This window comes from Ascaphus truei, unplaced genomic scaffold (genome assembly GCF_040206685.1).
Source record: "Ascaphus truei isolate aAscTru1 unplaced genomic scaffold, aAscTru1.hap1 HAP1_SCAFFOLD_395, whole genome shotgun sequence".
In the NCBI taxonomy this organism is placed as follows: Eukaryota; Metazoa; Chordata; class Amphibia; order Anura; family Ascaphidae; genus Ascaphus; species Ascaphus truei.
Window position 1 is genome coordinate 252,520 of NW_027456725.1, and position 18,445 is coordinate 270,964.

The 18,445-nt window shown below is 49.7% G+C and overlaps 1 protein-coding gene across 3 annotated transcripts in view; it reads right to left on the reverse strand.

The window, feature by feature from the left end:
* LOC142483928 (uncharacterized) overlaps positions 1-18,445 on the reverse strand; it is a 141,211-nt gene that overhangs the window by 83,295 nt on the left and 39,471 nt on the right. Inside the window, exon 1 of one of the 3 annotated variants that reach the window (XM_075583854.1) lies at positions 2,559-2,648. The exons of the other annotated variants lie outside the window; for them this stretch is intronic. The gene's annotated coding sequence lies outside the window, so the exon portion shown is untranslated. Of the gene's footprint in view, positions 1-2,558; positions 2,649-18,445 lie in introns of those variants that run through there. 3 annotated transcript variants of the gene reach the window in all.

Sequence of the window (18,445 nt, forward strand, 5' to 3'; positions counted from 1 at the left end):
GACTGGGTGGGTGACTGGGTGGGTGAGTGACTGACTGAGTGACTGACTGGGTGGGTGACTGACTGGGTGGGTGACTATGTGACTGACTGACTGGCTGACTGGGTGACTGTCTGACTGGGTGACTGGGTGACTGACTGACTGACTGGGTGATTGAATGACTGACTGGGTGACTGACTGACTGACTGGGTGACTGACTAACTGGGCAAGTGACTGGGTGACTGACTGACTGACTGACTGACTGGGTGACTGACTGACAGGGGGGGGTGACTGACGGACTGGGTGGGTGACTGACTGACTGGGTGGGTGACTGACTGACTGGGTGACTGACTGACTAGGTGACTGACTGACTGGGTGACTGACTGACTGGGTGACTGACTGACTGGGTGAGTGACTGACTGGGTGAGTGACTGGTTGGGTGACTGACTGACTGGGTGGGTGACTGATTGGGTGGGTGACTGACTGGGTGGGTGACTGACTGGGTGACTGTCTGACTGGACGACTGTCTGACTGAGTGACTGACTGACTGGGTGACTGACTGTCTGCGTGGGTAACTGACTGACTGGGTGACTGACTGGGTGACTGACTGGGTGGATGACTGACTGGGAGGGTGAGAGACTGACTGACTGGGTGGGTGTGTGACTAACTGGATGACTGGGTAAGTGACTGACTGGATGACTGGGTGGGTGACTGACTGGGTGAGTGACTGTCTGACTGGGTGACTGTCTGACTGACTGGCTGGGTTACTGACTTACTGGGTGGGTGACTGACTGGGTGGCTGACTGTCTGACTGGGTGACTGTCTGACTGGATGACTGACTGGGTATTTTGACTGACTGACTGGGTGACTGACTGACTGGGTGACTGACTGACTGACTGACTGGGTAACTGATTGTGTGGGTGACTGATTGGGTGGGTGACTGACTGACTGGGTGACTGACTGACTGGGTGACTGACTGACTGGGTGACTGACTGACTGGGTGACTGACTGACTGGGTTACTGACTGACTGGGTGACTGACTGACTGGGTGGGTGACTGGGTGACTGACTGACTGGGTGGGTGAGTGACTGACTGAGTGACTATGTGACTGACTGACTGGCTGACTGGGTGACTGTCTGACTGGGTGACTGGGTGACTGACTGACTGACTGGGTGATTGAATGACTGACTGGGTGACTGACTGACTGACTGGGTGACTGACTAACTGGGCAAGTGACTGGGTGACTGACTGACTGACTGACTGACGGACTGACTGGGTGGGTGACTGACTGACTGGGTGGGTGACAGACTGACTGGGTGACTGACAGGGTGGGTGATTGACTGACTGACTGACTGGGTGGGTGACTGACTGACTGGGTGGGTGACTGACAGGGTGGGTGACTGACTGACAGGGTGGGTGACTGACTGGGTGGGTGACTGACTGAATGACTGGGTGGGTGACTGACTGGGTAGGTAGGTGACTGACTGGGTGACTGACTGGGTGACTGACTGACTGGTGGGTGAATTGACTAGGTGAGTGGGTGGGTTATTTAGCAAGGAGAGAAGGAAGGCAAGGAGAGAAGGAGGGCAAGAGGGCAAGGAGATAAGAAGGGCAAGAGAAGGAGGGCGAGAAGAGTAGGAGGGCAAGAGAAGGAAGGAGGACAAGAGAAGGAGGGAGAGAAGAGAAGGAAGGAGAGAAATAGGAGGGCAAGAGAAGGAGGGAGAAAAGAGAAGGAGGGCAATAGAAGGAGGGAGAGAAGAGATGGAGGGAGAGAAGGGAAGGAGAGCAAGAGATGGAGGGCAGGTAGAGATGGAGAAAGAGAGAAGGAGGGAGAGAAAGAGAGAAGGAGGGAGAGAAAGAGAGAAGGAGGAAGAGAAAGAGCAAGAGAGAGAGAAGGAGGGAGAGAAAGAGAGAAGGAGAAAGAGAGAAGGAGAAAAAGAGAAGGAGGGAGAGAAAGATAGAAGGAGGGAGAGAAAGAGAGAAGGAGGGAGAGAGAGAAGTAGATGGAGGGAGAGAAAGAGAAGGGGATGAAGGGAGATAAAAGAGGAGGAAACGGAGGGAGAGAAAGAGAAGGAAGGAGACGGAGGGAGAGAAAGAGAAGGAAGGAGACGGAGGGCGAGAAAGAGAAGGAAGGAAAGAAAGGGAGAGAAGGAGACGGAGGGAGAGAAAGAGAAGGAAGGAAAGAAAGGGAAGAGAGAGAGGGGGAAAGAGAAAGAGAGAGAGAGAGAGAGGTAGAGAGAGAGGTAGAGAGAGGTAGAGAGAGAGGTAGAGAGAGAGGTAGAGAGAGAGGTAGAGAGAGAGGTAGAGAGAGAGGTAGAGAGAGAGGTAGAGAGAGAGAGGTAGAGAGAGAGAGGTAGAGAGAGAGAGATAGAGAGAGAGATAGAGAGAGAGATAGAGAGAGAGATAGATAGAGAGAGAGAGAGAGAGAGAGAGAGAGAGAGAGAGAGAGAGAGAGAGAGAGAGAGAGAGAGAGAGAGAGAGAGAGAGAGAGAGAGATAGAGAGAGAAATAGAAATAAGGGGTTGAGGGAAAAAAGGGGTGAGGGGGGAGAGAGAGAGACATTAGTATCTGTGTGACACTAACCTTAGCAAGCTGTGACCATCAGTCAGTGTGCCCCTGCAACGTGAGAGACCTTATATACACAGGTGCAGCTGGTGAGAGGTGGGAGGTGCAGGGTTTGGGATTAGTGTCAAATAATGGGGAGGGGTACATACCTTCCTGAGATAACACAAGATAGGAGATAAGAGTTATTAAACCTCCCGGCTCTGAATAATATATATATACGAATGCAAAGAGAGAGAACGATATGTGTGTACTACACACCTTTATTTGTATAGCGCCTGCAATGTACTCGGCACTTTACCAAAGAAACATACAGTGTCTAGTCACTTCACTAGTCATATTTCTGTTTAGTTGTCACAGATTTTCCTTTTTAGATCTGCAGTGATTTTTATTCACTTTATTATATGCTCTTTATATCCACTTTCTTATTTTATTTGTGTTAATTAACACACTCGCAGTGCCAGTCAGTTATCTACAACGCAACGCAACTCCGGTGTGTGGTGCGTGGTGTCTTCCTTTTATCAACAATGGGCGAATCCAGATCAGCTGTTCTTCGCCGGCTGTACACATTGTCCCAGCCTATCAGCATATGGCATACGCCTGATGACGTCCCTACTCCCTCATCATCATTGGCTGTCTGTCCTATATGTGCCCAGCCAGTCCTCTCTCAAACTGGCTGAGCATAAACATTGCGTTTATGTGTCTTGTGCTCCCTCAAGCTACTCATTTGGTTCTTGCCTCCTCTTGCCTTCCTGTTGTCACCTCACAGCTCGTACTTGGACTCCTTGCCTTCTCTTGCCTTCCTGTTGTGACCTCACAGCTCGTACTTGGACTCCTTGCCTCCTCTTGCTTTCCTGTTGTGACCTTACAGCTCGTACTTGGACTCCTTGCCTCCTCTTGGCTTCCTGTTATGACCTCACAGCTTGTACTTGGACTCCTTGCCTCCTCTTGCCTTCCTGTTGTGACCTCACAGCTCGTACTTGGACTCCTTGCCTTCTCTTGCCTTCCGGTTGTGACCTCACAGCTCGTACTTGGACTCCTTGCCTTCTCTTGCCTTCCTGTTGTGACCTCACAGCTCGTACTTGGACTCCTTGCCTTCTCTTGCCTTCCTGTTGTGACCTCACAGCTCATACTTGGACTCCTTGCCTTCCTTTGCCTTCCTGTTGTGGCCTCACAGCTCATACTTGGACTCCCTCCCTTCTCTTGCCTTCCTGTTGTGACCTCACAGCTCGTACTTGGACTCCTTGCCTTCTCTTGTCTTCCTGTTGTGGCCTCACAGATCGTACTTGGACTCCTTGGCTTCACTTGCCTTCCTGTTGTGACCTCACAGCTCGTACTTGGACTCCTTGCCTTCTCTTGCCTTCCTTTTGTGACCTCACAGCTCGTACTTGGACTCCTTGCCTTCTCTGCAGACTTGACCTCGGCTCGCTTCTGGACTTCCACTCTCTCCTCCACCACGGCTACGGATATACGACGATTCTACACTCTCCAACTCCAGACTACGGCAAGTACCCTCAGCCTACCCTGACCTCTCCAACCCTGACCCGGCTGGATCACCTCCACTCTGCACACCGGACGTGTCTGCCCGGTGGTTGGTCGGTGGCTATCAATATTCCAACCTCAGCCTCGCTTTCCCGCCTTGTTTGTGGTGAGCGCCGGTCACAAAGTAGCCCTAATAATACATGTAAGCAATAACTCCTGGAAATCATTGCTGATCAGCGCCAGCGATGCCATTGTGGAGAGGTGGAAGATGTCCCACTCTTCTGCCATAGAGTTGTGTGCTAAGATTTCTGATTCAATTAGATAGAATAACATTATTTAACCCATTTGACCCCTGAGGCTACCAATGCTTTGCCATCGAACGCTTTCAGGCACGACCAATTACAGAAAGGTTACCGAACTCTACTAGGTTACCGGGTGCTATCGCAGAATTATGTAGAACCACAGAAATAACCCCCAAAATATATATTTTAAAAAATTAAGTAAAATCCTTCATTGTGATGCACTCCAAGGATACGTAAATAATTCCCCAGAATTCAATGGTAAAACTTAGCTTTTATTCAAAAATGCTTAGCTTTACCCTCTGTTGAAACCAACACACTAACACAAAATGGTATTATGAGCTACAATGTGTGAAAGACCTGTGATACCGGTAGTACTAATAATGCTGCAGGGTGGGAATTGTGAAACAAAGTCACATAACGTAGGTTCTTTGCGAGGAAGTAGAAAAAAAGGTCGCTTTTGCAGTGCTGGAATAAGGCAGAGACGACCACGTATTACAAATCCATCGGCTCCAGACAGTCTACCTCTACTAAAACTCTCTGAGGTTCTCCTCAATTAGATTGATCCATAGCGTGAATAGTGAGAGAGGTTTGGATATTTTGGGTTAACGGAAGCCACGGGGGAAATAGTTGAGATATTCTGGCTGTGTTCTGCAGAAACGTGAATGGATGTCATGCAGCGTGATGAGTGAATTTTTGCTAATCTAATCGCCCCTTTTGCCTCTTTTGTTACATTCCTTATAATTCTGATATGAACAAAACGCCTGCCTCTTCTTGTCCGTTTCCTCCCCTACCTGTCTATTTAGCCACATTGGTTTAGACTTGTTTCTTTAATCGTTATGACCCAAGGGAATACACTGGAAAGTGTGCTTTTCTAACAATGTTTTAAAAACCGACCCATTTATCCAAATGTTTTCCTGTAAAGATATATCATCCCAATTTATTCCTTGTAAATAACTCCTTGGTTTATTAAAATCTGCCTTTCTGAGGCGCATGCGCGATGGCAAGGAGCATGGTCGCATAGGTTAGGAGCTTCATGCCTCGCCTTGCTGTAAACGATAGCTGAAACATAATAAAAGCACCCAGTGAACTGCTAGTTTCCATCAATAAAGCACCCACGGTGCCAAGATGTCCAAAAAAGGCCCCAGGGTGTCCAGAAAGAAAGGATTGCTGGAGTACTTCAGCCGTGCGAGTGGAGCGGGAGGGGAAATGGCGCCGCATTCAAATGCTGGTTCGGAGACGGAGCCTGATGGCGAAGGAGATGAGCGGACAACCCGGCACTGGGAGCAGTTACAGAGTGCGATATTGATAAATTAAACGCCAACCTTAAGACACTATTCCAGGCAGAAATCAAAGATCTGAAGAGAGAGGTGTCCGGACTGGGGGAAAGGACAAACACCCTGGAGAATAAAATGGACCAATCAGGGCAATCAAGAGGCAGGATGGGAAATACACCGGCCTGCAAGAGCAATTAAATGAATTGCGGGAGCGCCAAGAGGACTCGGAGAACAGGGACAGGCGTAATAACCTCCGGATCAGAGGAGTCCTTGAATCTGTCCTGGACTGCAACGAGTTCATTACAAAATGGCTGGAGGCTCTGCTCCCAGATACCCCAAAAGATCACCTGGTGATGGATAGGTGCCACAGAGCCCTAAGAGCCAAGCTGCAACTGCACGAACAGCCCAGGGATATTGTGCTTCGGTTGCACCATTACCACACAAAGGAGGCTGTCCTACACAAAACCAGACCCCCTACCTGTGGTGGAACACGAGGGCACGAGGATGTCCATCTTCCAGGACTTGTCCCCTGCGAAGTAGGCATGCCGCAGATCCTTGCTACCAATAACGAAAACCCTGAGAGAGAAGGGGGTAAGGTAGAGGTGGACCTTCCCCTTCGGCCTGCAGGTAGCAATAGGCGGCAAAGCGTAAACAATAAGGGAGGCGGATGAGGGGCCAGCTTTCCTTCACAAACTGGGCCTGGGAGAGGCCCCTACGGCCGCAGACCCAGCTAGCCCGCTCCCTGAACCCATGTGGGAGCAGCGTACGAGGTCCCCCAGGGAGCTGAGGGACACAGAATAATCTAAAAATCCCCTCAAGTCAAAGTTATGGCATTCGTTGAAAGACTTCGGGCACCAGGCCCCGGTGGATCAGTGCCACAGGCAGGCTCCCACCCCCTGAAAGGAGAGAATTGAGCCCCACACCTCTGAAGTAGACGGTCCACGGAAGCGGGCCACAGCAGTCACCGGACGCTAAAGTTGAAAAAACTAGTAATAAACTTTCGGCCTACCTTCTTCATGGAAGCACCCCCACACACAAGATGGCGATGATACCTGCGCTAGCGGGAATCCACGGTGAGGCGCAGGACCCGGAAGGGGGCGAAGAGCGGGAAGCAGGAGCTTAAGCAAGCGCCCGCACCTCCGCACTGCTGAGATGCGCGATCAAAAATGGTGGCTGCCCGGAAGCGCATCACAGGTTGGAACCGGAAGGAGCGTCGCCATCTTGGAGGTGGCGCGGAGTCTGCCCCCGTCGGCGCAGACGGATGACGTCACTGTCGTGGACGGCGCTGAACGGAGGCCCAGCGAGGTGGCTACGAGGCACCGGGCCGACTTCCCCAGCGAAAAGAAGACATCCTAACAGGCGGAAGCGGGGTTTTTGAATTTTACACTGGGACAACCAAGCGACACAGCGACGGAGGCGGAAAGAAATAGAGGGCCGATGCGCACAGGGATCCCGAGCATAAGGGCAAAGAAGGCAAGCGGACTAGCAAGAGGGTAGAGTAGGTGAGTGAGGGATAAATAGGAAGAGGAGGAGCACCGAAGGAGTATGTAAGGTACCTAATAGTTAGTCAGCAGAACAGAAAGTATGTGAGGATGTGAGAAAGCAAGTAGTAAGGAAGTAGGAGGACATAAGCAAGTATTAGAGAAAGAAGGGGAAAGTGAGTAGAGAGGGGGAAAGGAGCAGGCACGAAAGTGGGGTAGAAGGTAAGGGGAGAAGAACAGAGGGAGGAGAGAGTGGTGACTGGTAGAAGTGAGACTGGGGGAAGTGATGGTAGCTGAATACGAAGTGGAAGGACAGAGATAGAGAGTGGAAGGTACGAGGTCAGGGAAAGAAGGCGAGTTGTTGGTCAGGTGCAGTTAGGACGTGAGAAAGGGAGACAGGGGAGGTTAAGCAGAGATGGAAGTGAGGAAGCCGTAAGAGCAGTAGGGGGTAGGGGAGGACGGAGAAGAAGTGGAAATAGAAGGGTGGCAGTGAGTCCTGTACAATGGTTACAACATTAGAAATATAAAAGGAAGAACAGGGGGTGGAGTGTGTTGGGTGCTGGGAAATTGGGGCTATGGGGGCAGCCACTAGTAGAAAGTTGACAGTTAGGTTTCATTAATATAAATAAGGGACGAGCGAGGCAGGAGTGGGGGGAGGCGACCTGCTTCAAAATCCGCATGGGCCACGCACTAGGGGGGAGGAGGATGGATCTCCTGGGCCCTAGTGAAGCCCTTTGGGTCAAGACTCTGGGGGAGGGCGGCACCCACCCCAAGATACTCCCGGACTGCAGGAGAAGAGTTCGGATACCCAAAGGCGATGACCTCATCGAGAAGGCTACCCCGCCAAGACGTCGAGAGTTAATATGTGATAGAACATGTTGTGGTTTTTTTTGTATCCCCCGGTGTCCCCTTTTGTGTGTCCCCCCTTTTGTGTTTCCTTAAGTGAGGAAGAGATGCGCAGTGGTACAGGGAGGAGAGGAGGCTCCGGAGTTGGCCCAGCCGCACTGAACAGGAACAGTTCACGGCAGACACGTCGAACTGCATGCTTCAATGAGTAAGGAACTCAGGCTAATATCCCACAACGTTAAAGGGTTTAACAGTCCGGCAAAGCGTAGAGTCGCCTTTCGTGACTATAAACGTAAAAGGGCAGAAATTTTATTCCTGCAAGAAACACACTTCTCACAGGGCAACTGTCCCAAGTTCCTTGATAAAGACTACAGGACACACCTTCTGTCCTCCGCGAAAGTTAAAAAAAGAGGGGTGGCCATATTAATCCATAACCGTTTGTAACCGACAAGACATTTACGGACAGGGAGGGTAGGTTCCTCATCGTGCAGGGAGCAATACAAGGATTCCCTATCACACTGGCAACAATATACGCCCCTAATGATACGGCCACAGACTTCTTTAACACATTCTTCAGGAAACTTACCAAAGTGGCCAGAGGTAATATTATGGTAGCAGCAGACCTGAACAAGGCACTACATGAGGACCTTGACAGGTGTTCGACCACTAACGCATCACAGAGACCTGACGTACTAACAATTAAAAAGGGTTTACGAGACTGCCAACTACTCGACATATGGAGGGAACAACATCAGGGAATGAGGGAGTATACCTTCTACTCACACCCACACAACACCTATAGCAGGATTGATTACTTCCTTGTATCCAATAGAATGGTCCCCGGGGTCTCTCGCTCCGAGATCCATGATATTTCATGGTCTGACCATGCATCTATCGAGCTGCGATGCACACTAATCCCATTGGACAGACCTAGAGCGAACTGGAAATTAAACGAGTTATTGTTGAAGATTCCAGCCCTACAGGCGGAAATTGGGGATAAGCTCAAACAATATTTCGAGGAGAATGAGGGGAGTGTGGCAGCACACTCCACGCTGTGGGAGGCCCATAAGGCTACCCTCAGGGGGGTAATAATGAATCTGGCCGCTAAAAGGAAAAGAGAAAGAGAGGAAAAAATCCAAAAGCTAGAAATGCAACTAGCGGAGCTTTCCTCCCTACACAAAGTAAATAAGAGTGCCCACACATTGAATCAAGTATTAGACACCAAAACCAGCCTTAACCTCCTCCTTTCCGCCCATGCTGAGAAGTAAATGGCCTGGTCTCAGCGAAAATGTTATGAAAAAGCAAACAAGCCTGACACACTACTTGCCAATAAGCTAAAAAATAAGATTCCAAATTATCACATTCACGCAATCCGAAAACACGAAGGGGACCTTACCTCTATTCCTGGGAAAATTGTAGAGGAGTTCAAAAAGTATTATGAAAAACTATACAATGGAGATAAGGTGGCCCACAATCTGAAAACAAGAGTGTCGTTAAAGACCTTCCTTAAAGAGGCGAACCTACCAATCTTGGAGAGAAGCGACAAGGAGGCATTCCAGTCGGAGCTTTCTGGGGTCATCAAGGCACTAAAACCTGCCAAAGCCCCAGGGCCGGATGGCTTTTCAAACTTATATTACAAAAAATATAATAAAATACTAGCCCCCCAAATGTTAAAGTTATTCAATGAAATTCTAGCAGGGGCCTCATTCCCAGCACAAATGCTCCAAGCCTCAATCTCTGTGATCCACAAACCCGGAAAGGACCCGGCAGACTGTAAGAGCTACTGGCCCATTTCACTGATTAACTCGGACATTAAAATATACTCTAAACTTATAGCCAACAGGGTGGGTATTGTCCTTCCCAGGTTAATACACACGGATCAGGTAGGGTTTATCGGAGGCAGACAAGCGGCATATAACACCAGGAGAATTATTGACCTAATTGATCTGGCCCAAAAGAAAAATATACAATCCATGGTGTTAAGTCTGGACGCTGAGAAAGCCTTCGATAGGATAGACTGGCCCTACCTAACAGAAACATTGAGAGCGTTTGGCTTTGAGGGACGCCTCCTGCAGGCCATCCTAGCGCTGTACAAAAACCCTACAGCAAGGGTGAGATACCAAGATTTCCCCTCAGAACAATTTGAAATCAAGAGCGGAACGAGGCAGGGGTGTCCGCTGTCGCCTTTGCTGTTCGCCTTATGCATAGAACCCTTAGCGGCACTGTAACAGGGGACTTATCCCTGTTGAGTAATGTGCCTTTAATCTAGCAGTGTGGTAGTTAATTACTAAACACCACCTGCCTGATTAGATTGTTTACAAAAAGCCTGCCTTTGAGACAGGAAGTGACTCTCTCCTTAGCTCTGACTGAGAGCTGACCTTTGGAGCTGACCGGCCTTGAGCTTTGCACAGCAGAGCTGATTTTCAAGACACAGGGAAAACTACTACACCTGAAGCTGAACCAGGAAGTGAGAAGATTTTCCCTCCAAGAAACAGATAAGACTTTTATTCTTAAGAGACTGCTTATATCTGCTTATTTTCATGCTATATGTTTTGGGGCTGGGAGACCTGCTTAACGAATGGAGATGTGAACTAATTGCATAGGATTTCACTAGAAATACTCCCAAGTGAATAGAAGCTTTGTCCCCCCCCCCCTGTGTTTGGATAATTTCCTGATGAAAAGGAACAGGCACAATAAAGCCTATTGTAATTTCACATTATAAAGACTCAAAGTGTGTACCTCTGTGAACGTCACACATTAGAAATAACCCAGTCACACATTAGAAATACAGTCACACATTACAGTCACACAGTCACACATTAGAAATAACCCAGATATCGGTGGCGTGCCGATGACTCCATCCAGGGCAGACGGGTAGAGGGAGAGCTCCGGAGACCCCTCTGTATAATCATTGAATTTAAGCCACTTCACCCGATCGAAATAAAAACAAAAAGCATACAATCTCTCCCTAAAACCACAGGGATGTCGAACAGGGGGAAAAGTCACCAGTCCCAAGGGGTTGGCAAGTACTTCACCCCCGCTAAACAATCCGCTGAGGCGGGAGGCAGGCGGAAAGATGGCGCCCAGGCATCAGGTGCACGAGGCACACAAGGCCTCATTAGCCCGGCAAGCCCCGCTGAGACTCCCCCCTCGCCAGACGGGAGAATAACGAAGGAGTTCCTCGAGGAGCTCCACGCTAAGCTCCAAAGATCACTGGAGACAAATATCAAAGAAGCGGTGGCCGAAATAAAACATGATATTCAGGGCCTAAAGGAGCGCACCACAACCCTGGAAGCCAGGCTGGATGAGGCCCTTCATCACCAATCTGAGGCCGACGACGAGATAATTCGCCTGGGCCAGGAGATCCACTCCCTCCGTGACGAGCCTGCAGGCTCAAAATGAGCCCCTACAGGTCTATAATGACCTTTCTAAGCTCACCGTGGACCGACGGAAGGCGATGCGCCCCCTAACACTACTCCTTCGGGAAAAGGGAATTAAATACAAATGGGGCTTCCCTTTTAAACTGATCATCTCCCACAAGGGAAAATTCCTCGCCATCAGACAGCCCGAGGAAATGGAGCCTCTGGCTAAGACCCTGGGCCTCCCCGCGGAACCCTCCCAACATGCTCACCAGTCTGGCAACAGACCCCGGGAACGAGAGGACCACCCGGTCAGAGCATCCGAAAGAATCGCGGAGCAGAGGCAGTCCAGGGACAGATGAAGGGTGCTCCCTGCACAGAGGGAGGCCCTCCCGGGAGAACTCCATCTTCTTCCCTAACACCACTCAAAATGGCGCCTGGAGGGACCCCACCGCACGCCTCTGCAAAAGAAGCGCCAAACGTGGCTAAACCACTGACCTTACAACAGTGACTCCCATCAGCATCCAGGGAGGCGACCGGCTCCATCCCCACTGGCACTTCGAAGGATCCATCCGCTGCATCGCAGGAGATCGAAGGGATGAGCCCACCTCGTGCGCACCGGATTTCTTCAAGATGGCGCCCGAGGAGTCTTCATTTTGCTGCGGAGCACCACGAGGTATCCTGTTCGAGATCGAGACGAAGTAGATGTCATCACCGCGCGCGGTCTCCGGCCATCGGATACCACTCCCCGCATCACGTGGCTCCGGCTAATGGATCCCGACCAGAGGCGCCAAGCGCACAGCGCCAGATGAGTCCCCGCAACAGCCCGGCCCCCGGATGGTGTGCTGGTACCCCCCCTCGGCCGAGGGGGGCTTGCGGGGTCTTGCTAACGCTCCAACCCCCGATGGTCCCACAGGATCGTTCGCTCCCCCCCCTCTACGGAGGGGCTGATGGCACAGGATATCCCGGTCGCTTCCAGTGGAGAGGCGCCCACAGAGGGTCTGTAGCACTGTTCCCCCCATGTACTTCCCGGTTGACCTATTCCCCATTGCCCCAAGTTTGGCAGTAGACCTCCGCTGTCCCAGCGTTCATGTTCCCCGAGCCAGAAGGGCCCACACAGAGCTCAAAGGGCATCCCCCTATTCCCCCCCTCACTACTCCCCCCCGCCCTACCCCCCCCCCTTTTTTTCCCCCTGCCCCTCACCCACCCCCCTCCCCTACTACCAATACCCCCATCCCTTCCCTCTTGCCCAATACCTTCCTCCCCCCCTCTTCCCCTCGCCCCCCCCTCGTCCTCTCTCCCCCCTAACAACCTACCCCCCTTTCCTACTCTTCCCCCCTCCCCTCTCTCCCATCCCCCTCCCCTCTACCCCCCCCCTACACTTATCCCACCTTTCCCCCCCTCCCCCCTTGCCTTCTTCTCAACCCCCCCATCCCACCCGCCCCCCAAGAGAGGGTTCACGTACCCCAGCTGCAGCCCTGCTACATTTGCAGGTGAATAATGACATGAAAATAACATTTTCCTGATATGACACAAAAGACTGCACTAACTTTGTAACTAACCGTAACTACCTGGCGCTTGAAAATGGACGCTCAGCAAGTACATCTTAGAAGACCATGCTTTCTCTCCGTTGAGGTCCGATGATTTCAGCCCCTGAGGAAGTAGAGTGACATCTACGAAACGCGTAGGGCTAGTGGCACTGCCACTGTTTGATTGACTTTGGACTTCTATGGTCGTTTGGCGTTGGAGCCCTGCTTTTCATTCTGCCTGCCAGCTGTCCCTTTAAGACTACGGGTACTATCGCGCGCGGGCGCGCAGAGACTTCCCGTTGCTCCGGAGGAGGAAGTGAGGCGTGTGTCTACACGCGGTGCAGAGCTGTGGACCCCGCACACCAGCCTCCACGGCCGGAGACGTTCCGGTTACCATCATAGGGACTGACTGGAGTTTGAGCCGCAGTGGAGCAGAGATCACACCCGGCAGGGAGATCATCTCTATCTAGGACTTGTTCCTACCATGCGAGTTTAAGCCTTGCTGTCTGTAAGTAGGGCTCCAATTTTTGTGTTCCAGATGACCTGCGGTTCATAGTCTTGGCATAGTTCTTTTAATAAATAGTTGTTTTAATTGTCGCTAGGATTCTTAATTGTCTGTGTATATTAGTGCAGTACTGCTCACCCTACAGTGTTGCGCTATGATTTTTGTTTGTTTGTGTTTATTTCTTTGCATGGTCTGTCAAGCAAGTGTGCGGATCCCTTGAGGAGTACAGGACATTCCACTGACAATTTGGCGCCAGATTTTTTCTTTATTTTGTGTTATTCTGTTAGTACTGACAGTATCACCGGGCAGCCATCCTTTATTAGAAGTTTTTTTTAATATCACACTGTGTTTTACACTTTAGCGCTAGTTCACATTTATTTTCACCAAGCTGTGTTCTAGAGATACGGACACAAGGGGACTTACATCTAGAATATACAGGGAAGTGATCTTCCCGACGACACCCAACGAAAACAGACTGTGCTACAAGAGATGCTGAGAAAAGGACTTAGGGGAGACATTAGAGGACGAGGAGTGGGACAGAATTATTCAGGCAGCTGCAAAAAGTTCAATCTGCACCACATTAAAGGAGAACACATATAAAGTCCTTATGCGGTGGTATTACACCCCAACTCGCTTAGCTAAATTTGTGAGAGGCTACTCCCCACTCTGTCCTAAACAATGTGGGGAGGAAGCGGATCTGCGACACATGCTGTGGTCTTGCGCAAGAGTGGCCCCTATTTGGGAACAGATTAGAGACTGGATTCTGCGGATTCTCGGTTTGGAGATCCCCCTGGACCCGTGGGTGTTCCTTTTGGGCAGGCGGATCCGGGGAATGTCAAATGCAGCGCATAAATTGATCGCGCATTTTGCAATAGCCACGAGATGCGAGATCGCAGCATTATGGAAGCAACCAGAAATCCCTAATATCCCTAAGATCAGAAACAGGATTTGGCATGTCTGCAGGATGGGACAATTAATAAGTTTGGTTAATGACTCCGGCACAAATTACCTAAAAGTCTGGGCACCATGGTTAGCCCAGTTAGACATCCCAGGGGTGGATGCCGCCACGATTTTGCACTAATATACACAGGTGCGTTCTCCTTTGACGGTCAGACAGGCGCCGTGACGTAGAGATCAACTGATAGCGGACAGCCCCACGGGTTTAGTTTAGGGAGGAGGACACAATGGAAGGTCTTGACCCAGTCGGCACCTGTCAAGGCGGCATATAGACGGCTACGATCAAAGAAGCCGTAAGCATTCTCCCCCCCCCCCCCACTGCTAATTTCTATCCACAAAGTCTCTACAATTCCTTCATAAGAATCTTCCCTTATAATAAGTTTTACATACGGTGTAGCGTTTTAACAAACTCCACCACCTCTTCTATTTGCTTGATACCTCAGAAAAAGGGAATTACCCTCTAAATTAACTGCCCAGTCATGAGTTTCACCATGCCATGTTTCAGTAATGCCTATGATATCATACATCTCCCTTGTAGCTATTAATTCAAGCTGTCTTATTTTATGTCAGGCTTATTGCATTAGCAAGCATGTACTTAAGTTGTTATCTTATCTATTGCTATTGTTATCGTATCTGCTCCTGCCTTTCTACTCCACTTTAATCTAGTCTTAAGAAGTTTTCTAGTATTATCTGTATTTAATGTGTACCTACCTGCTTACCAGGCTCCCCTTACCCCCACTCCACCTACACGAACAATAGCTTTTTCCACATTCCTGCCTATTCTGTTCAGTCCATTACTTGCTTGCCCCTCCTGCCCTCCTTCCTTGTTTAAAATCTCGTTGAACCGGTTTAACATCCTCCCCCCTAGCAGAGAAGATCCATCATCCTTGAGATGTAGTCAATCCCTACTATAAAGATTGCACCTCTCGAAACGAGGCGCATGCGCAAAGGTGAGGTGGATGGCAGCATAAGCCTTGAGCTCCGTCCCCCACCCCCAATAAAGCAAGAATAAACCGCAAAAAAACGGACCGCTGACGTTCCTAATCACACTGATACGAACACTAAAACTGCAGGGATGGCGCAGATGAACCCAAAAAAGAGGGTGACCTCCACAAATATTTGGGCCGATTGAACTTACAGAGCGCCGCGGCAGAAATGGCGCCAGGTTCGAATGCAGGCTCGGAATCGGAGCGGGAGGAAGACAACCCTGAAGGACCAGAACAACTGCCAGTCCACCGCTGCGACTTTGAGCGGTTATACCGGGACATGAAAGCCCTCATCCACATTGAAATGCAGGACTTAAAAAAAGAGGTGAAGGGGCTCGGAGAATGAACCGGGGCACTGGAAGAGAAGGTGGCGGCCAACTCAAAGCTTCTCAAAAGTCTGACCAACGCACAACACATATTCAAACACAAATAAATGAACAGGTGGACAGGCAGGAGGACGCGGAGAACAGGGATCGCCGCAACAATATCAGAGTGTGCGGAATCCCTGAGACCATTACTGATGTGGAGGGGTTCATTTCTCGCTGGCTGGAGGAGCTGCTCCCTGACTGTCCGGCCCATGAGCGGACAATGGACCGATGCCACGGGCCTTGAGAAGCAGACCTGCAGCAACAGAGCAGCCACGCATGTAATCGCATGGCTGCGCAGTCCTCGGGGGCGACTTTAATCAGACGCTTGACTCAATATTGGATAGATGCACCCCAGGCGGTCACAACCGGTCGAAAGTCAGAAAAACATGGAACAGGGGGCTGAGAACCAATAATCTTCCAGATATATGGCGCGAGCAACACCAAAATGAAAAAGGGTTTACATTTTACTCCCACCCACATGACAGATACAGTAGGATAGACTACCTCTTCGTGTCTAGCAGAATGGTTTCTCAGATCTCCCACTCGGGAATCCACGATATTTCATGGTCAGATCACGCGCCGATAGAGCTGCGGTGCTCAGACTTCAGACTTGACAGACCAGGAGCGAACTGGAAACTTAACGAAGTGTTATTAAAAATTTCCGAAATCACACAAAAAGTGGGGGATAGAATCAGGGATTATTTTCAGGAGAATCTGGGAAGCATGGCATCACAAGCTACCCTATGGGAAGCCCATAAGGCAACTCTCAGAGGAGAGCTCATAGGGATCGCGAGTAAGCGAAAGAGGGAAAAGGACAAATAAATTAATCAGTTAGAAGCAGAATTGTTAGTCCTGTCAACCCTACATAAAGATAACAAAAATGCAATGACCCTTAAGGAGTTGCTAGACACCAAAACTAAACTTAATTTACTGTTAGCCTTCCGTGCTGAGAAAGAGCTGTCATGGTCCAAGCGGAAATTTTTTGAAAAAGCGAACAAGCCAGATACCCTACTTGCCAATAAACTTCGAGACAGAAATCAAGTCTCCCAAATTCAGACAATTGGAACAGCGCAGGGGCATCTTACCTCTGACCCTAAATTAATTGTAGACGAATTTAAATCATATTATGAGACCCTATATGATGGAGCGAAGGTGGCCCATACTCCAACCACAAAAGCCGGACTGAAGACATTCTTGAAAGGGGCTCAGTTACCAAAAGTGACCAGAGAGGAGAGGGATGCACTACAGGCAGCCTTCACTATGGAGGAGATACTAGAGGTAATGAAGTCACTGAAAGCATCCAAAGCCCCTGGCCCGGATGGTTTTTCCAACCTCTATTATAAAAAATTCCGCAATATATTAGCTCCTCACTTCCTAAAACTGTGCAATTCGTTTCTGGACGGTGCCCCCATCCCGGGTTCAATGCTCCAAGCGTCTATCTCTGTGATCCACAAACAGGGGAAGGACCCAGCAGATTGTAAAAGCTATAGACCCATCTCATTGATAAACTCAGACACAAAAATATTTTCCAAACTACTGGCTAATCGCCTTAACCAGGTGTTGCCAAAGTTGGTCACGTCTGTGGTGCTCAGTCTAGACGCAGAAAAAGCATTCGATAGAATTGACTTGCCCTACTAGAGGGAGACGCTTGGGGAGTACGGTCTAGGTGGGAGAATCTTGGAAGCAATTCTCGCTCTGTACCAGGGACCGACGGCGAAGGTCAGGCACCAGGGCTTCCCTTCGGGAGAATTCCTGATAAAGAGCGGCACCAGAAAAGGTTGTCCTCTATCACCCCTCCTCTTTGCGCTATGCATTGAGCCCCTAGCGGCGCATATACGCCTCAGCCCAAACATAGTAGGAATCCAAATTGGTGAACAGCCACATAAAGTGGCCCTGTACGCTGATGACGTGATACTAACACTATCACCGCCCCTCACCTCTCTGCCTAATGTCTTCAACCTATTAGGGGAATTTAACGCGATAACAGGGTTTAAAATTAATCAGGCAAAGTCAGAAGCCCTGAACATAAACCTACCTAAAGTCACTGAAAAATTGATCACGGTGAACTTTAACTTTAAATGGCAAACCTCTTCAATTAAATATCTAGGGGTAAATATCACGAAACAATTCGGCGCCCTATATAAAGCAAATTACCCCAGACTGATACGGACACTAACGGAGGATCTCAGAAAGTGGACAGGGTACAGTATATCCTGGATCGGCAGGATCCAGTCTTTAAAAATGAATCTCCTCCCTAGAATTCTGTACCTATTTCAGACCCTACCGATCCCTATGATCAGGGAAGACATCCTCCAGCTACAGTCCGCAATGGTGAAGTTCGTCTGGGGTAATAAAAACTCCCGCATTAAAACTAGCACACTGATTCGGCCCACAACAAGAGGAGGGTTGGTGGTACCTTGCCTGTTATCGTATTTCAGAACGGCCCAATTATCACAAATTACCCAGTGGCACACCCACCCTAGTCTGAGGCGTTGGGTGGAACTGGAGTCGGACAATTGTGCCCCGGTGGCACTCCAGGACTTAATATGGCTTCCAAAAAAGGTTCATAAAACCATTAGTAACTCGCTCTCCGCGGTAAGCAGCTCGTTATCATTATGGGACAAGAGCAAATATAAGTTCGCCCTAACAAGGCAACACTCCTTGATGACCCCAATTTTGGGGAACCCTGATTTCACTCCGGGCCTGCAAAGGAAAGATTTCGCAATCTGGAGACAGAAAGGCTACACACGCCTACTACACCTGGAGGGTAGAATATCAATCAAACCTTTCGAGCAAATTAAATCTGAACAAGCAGAATT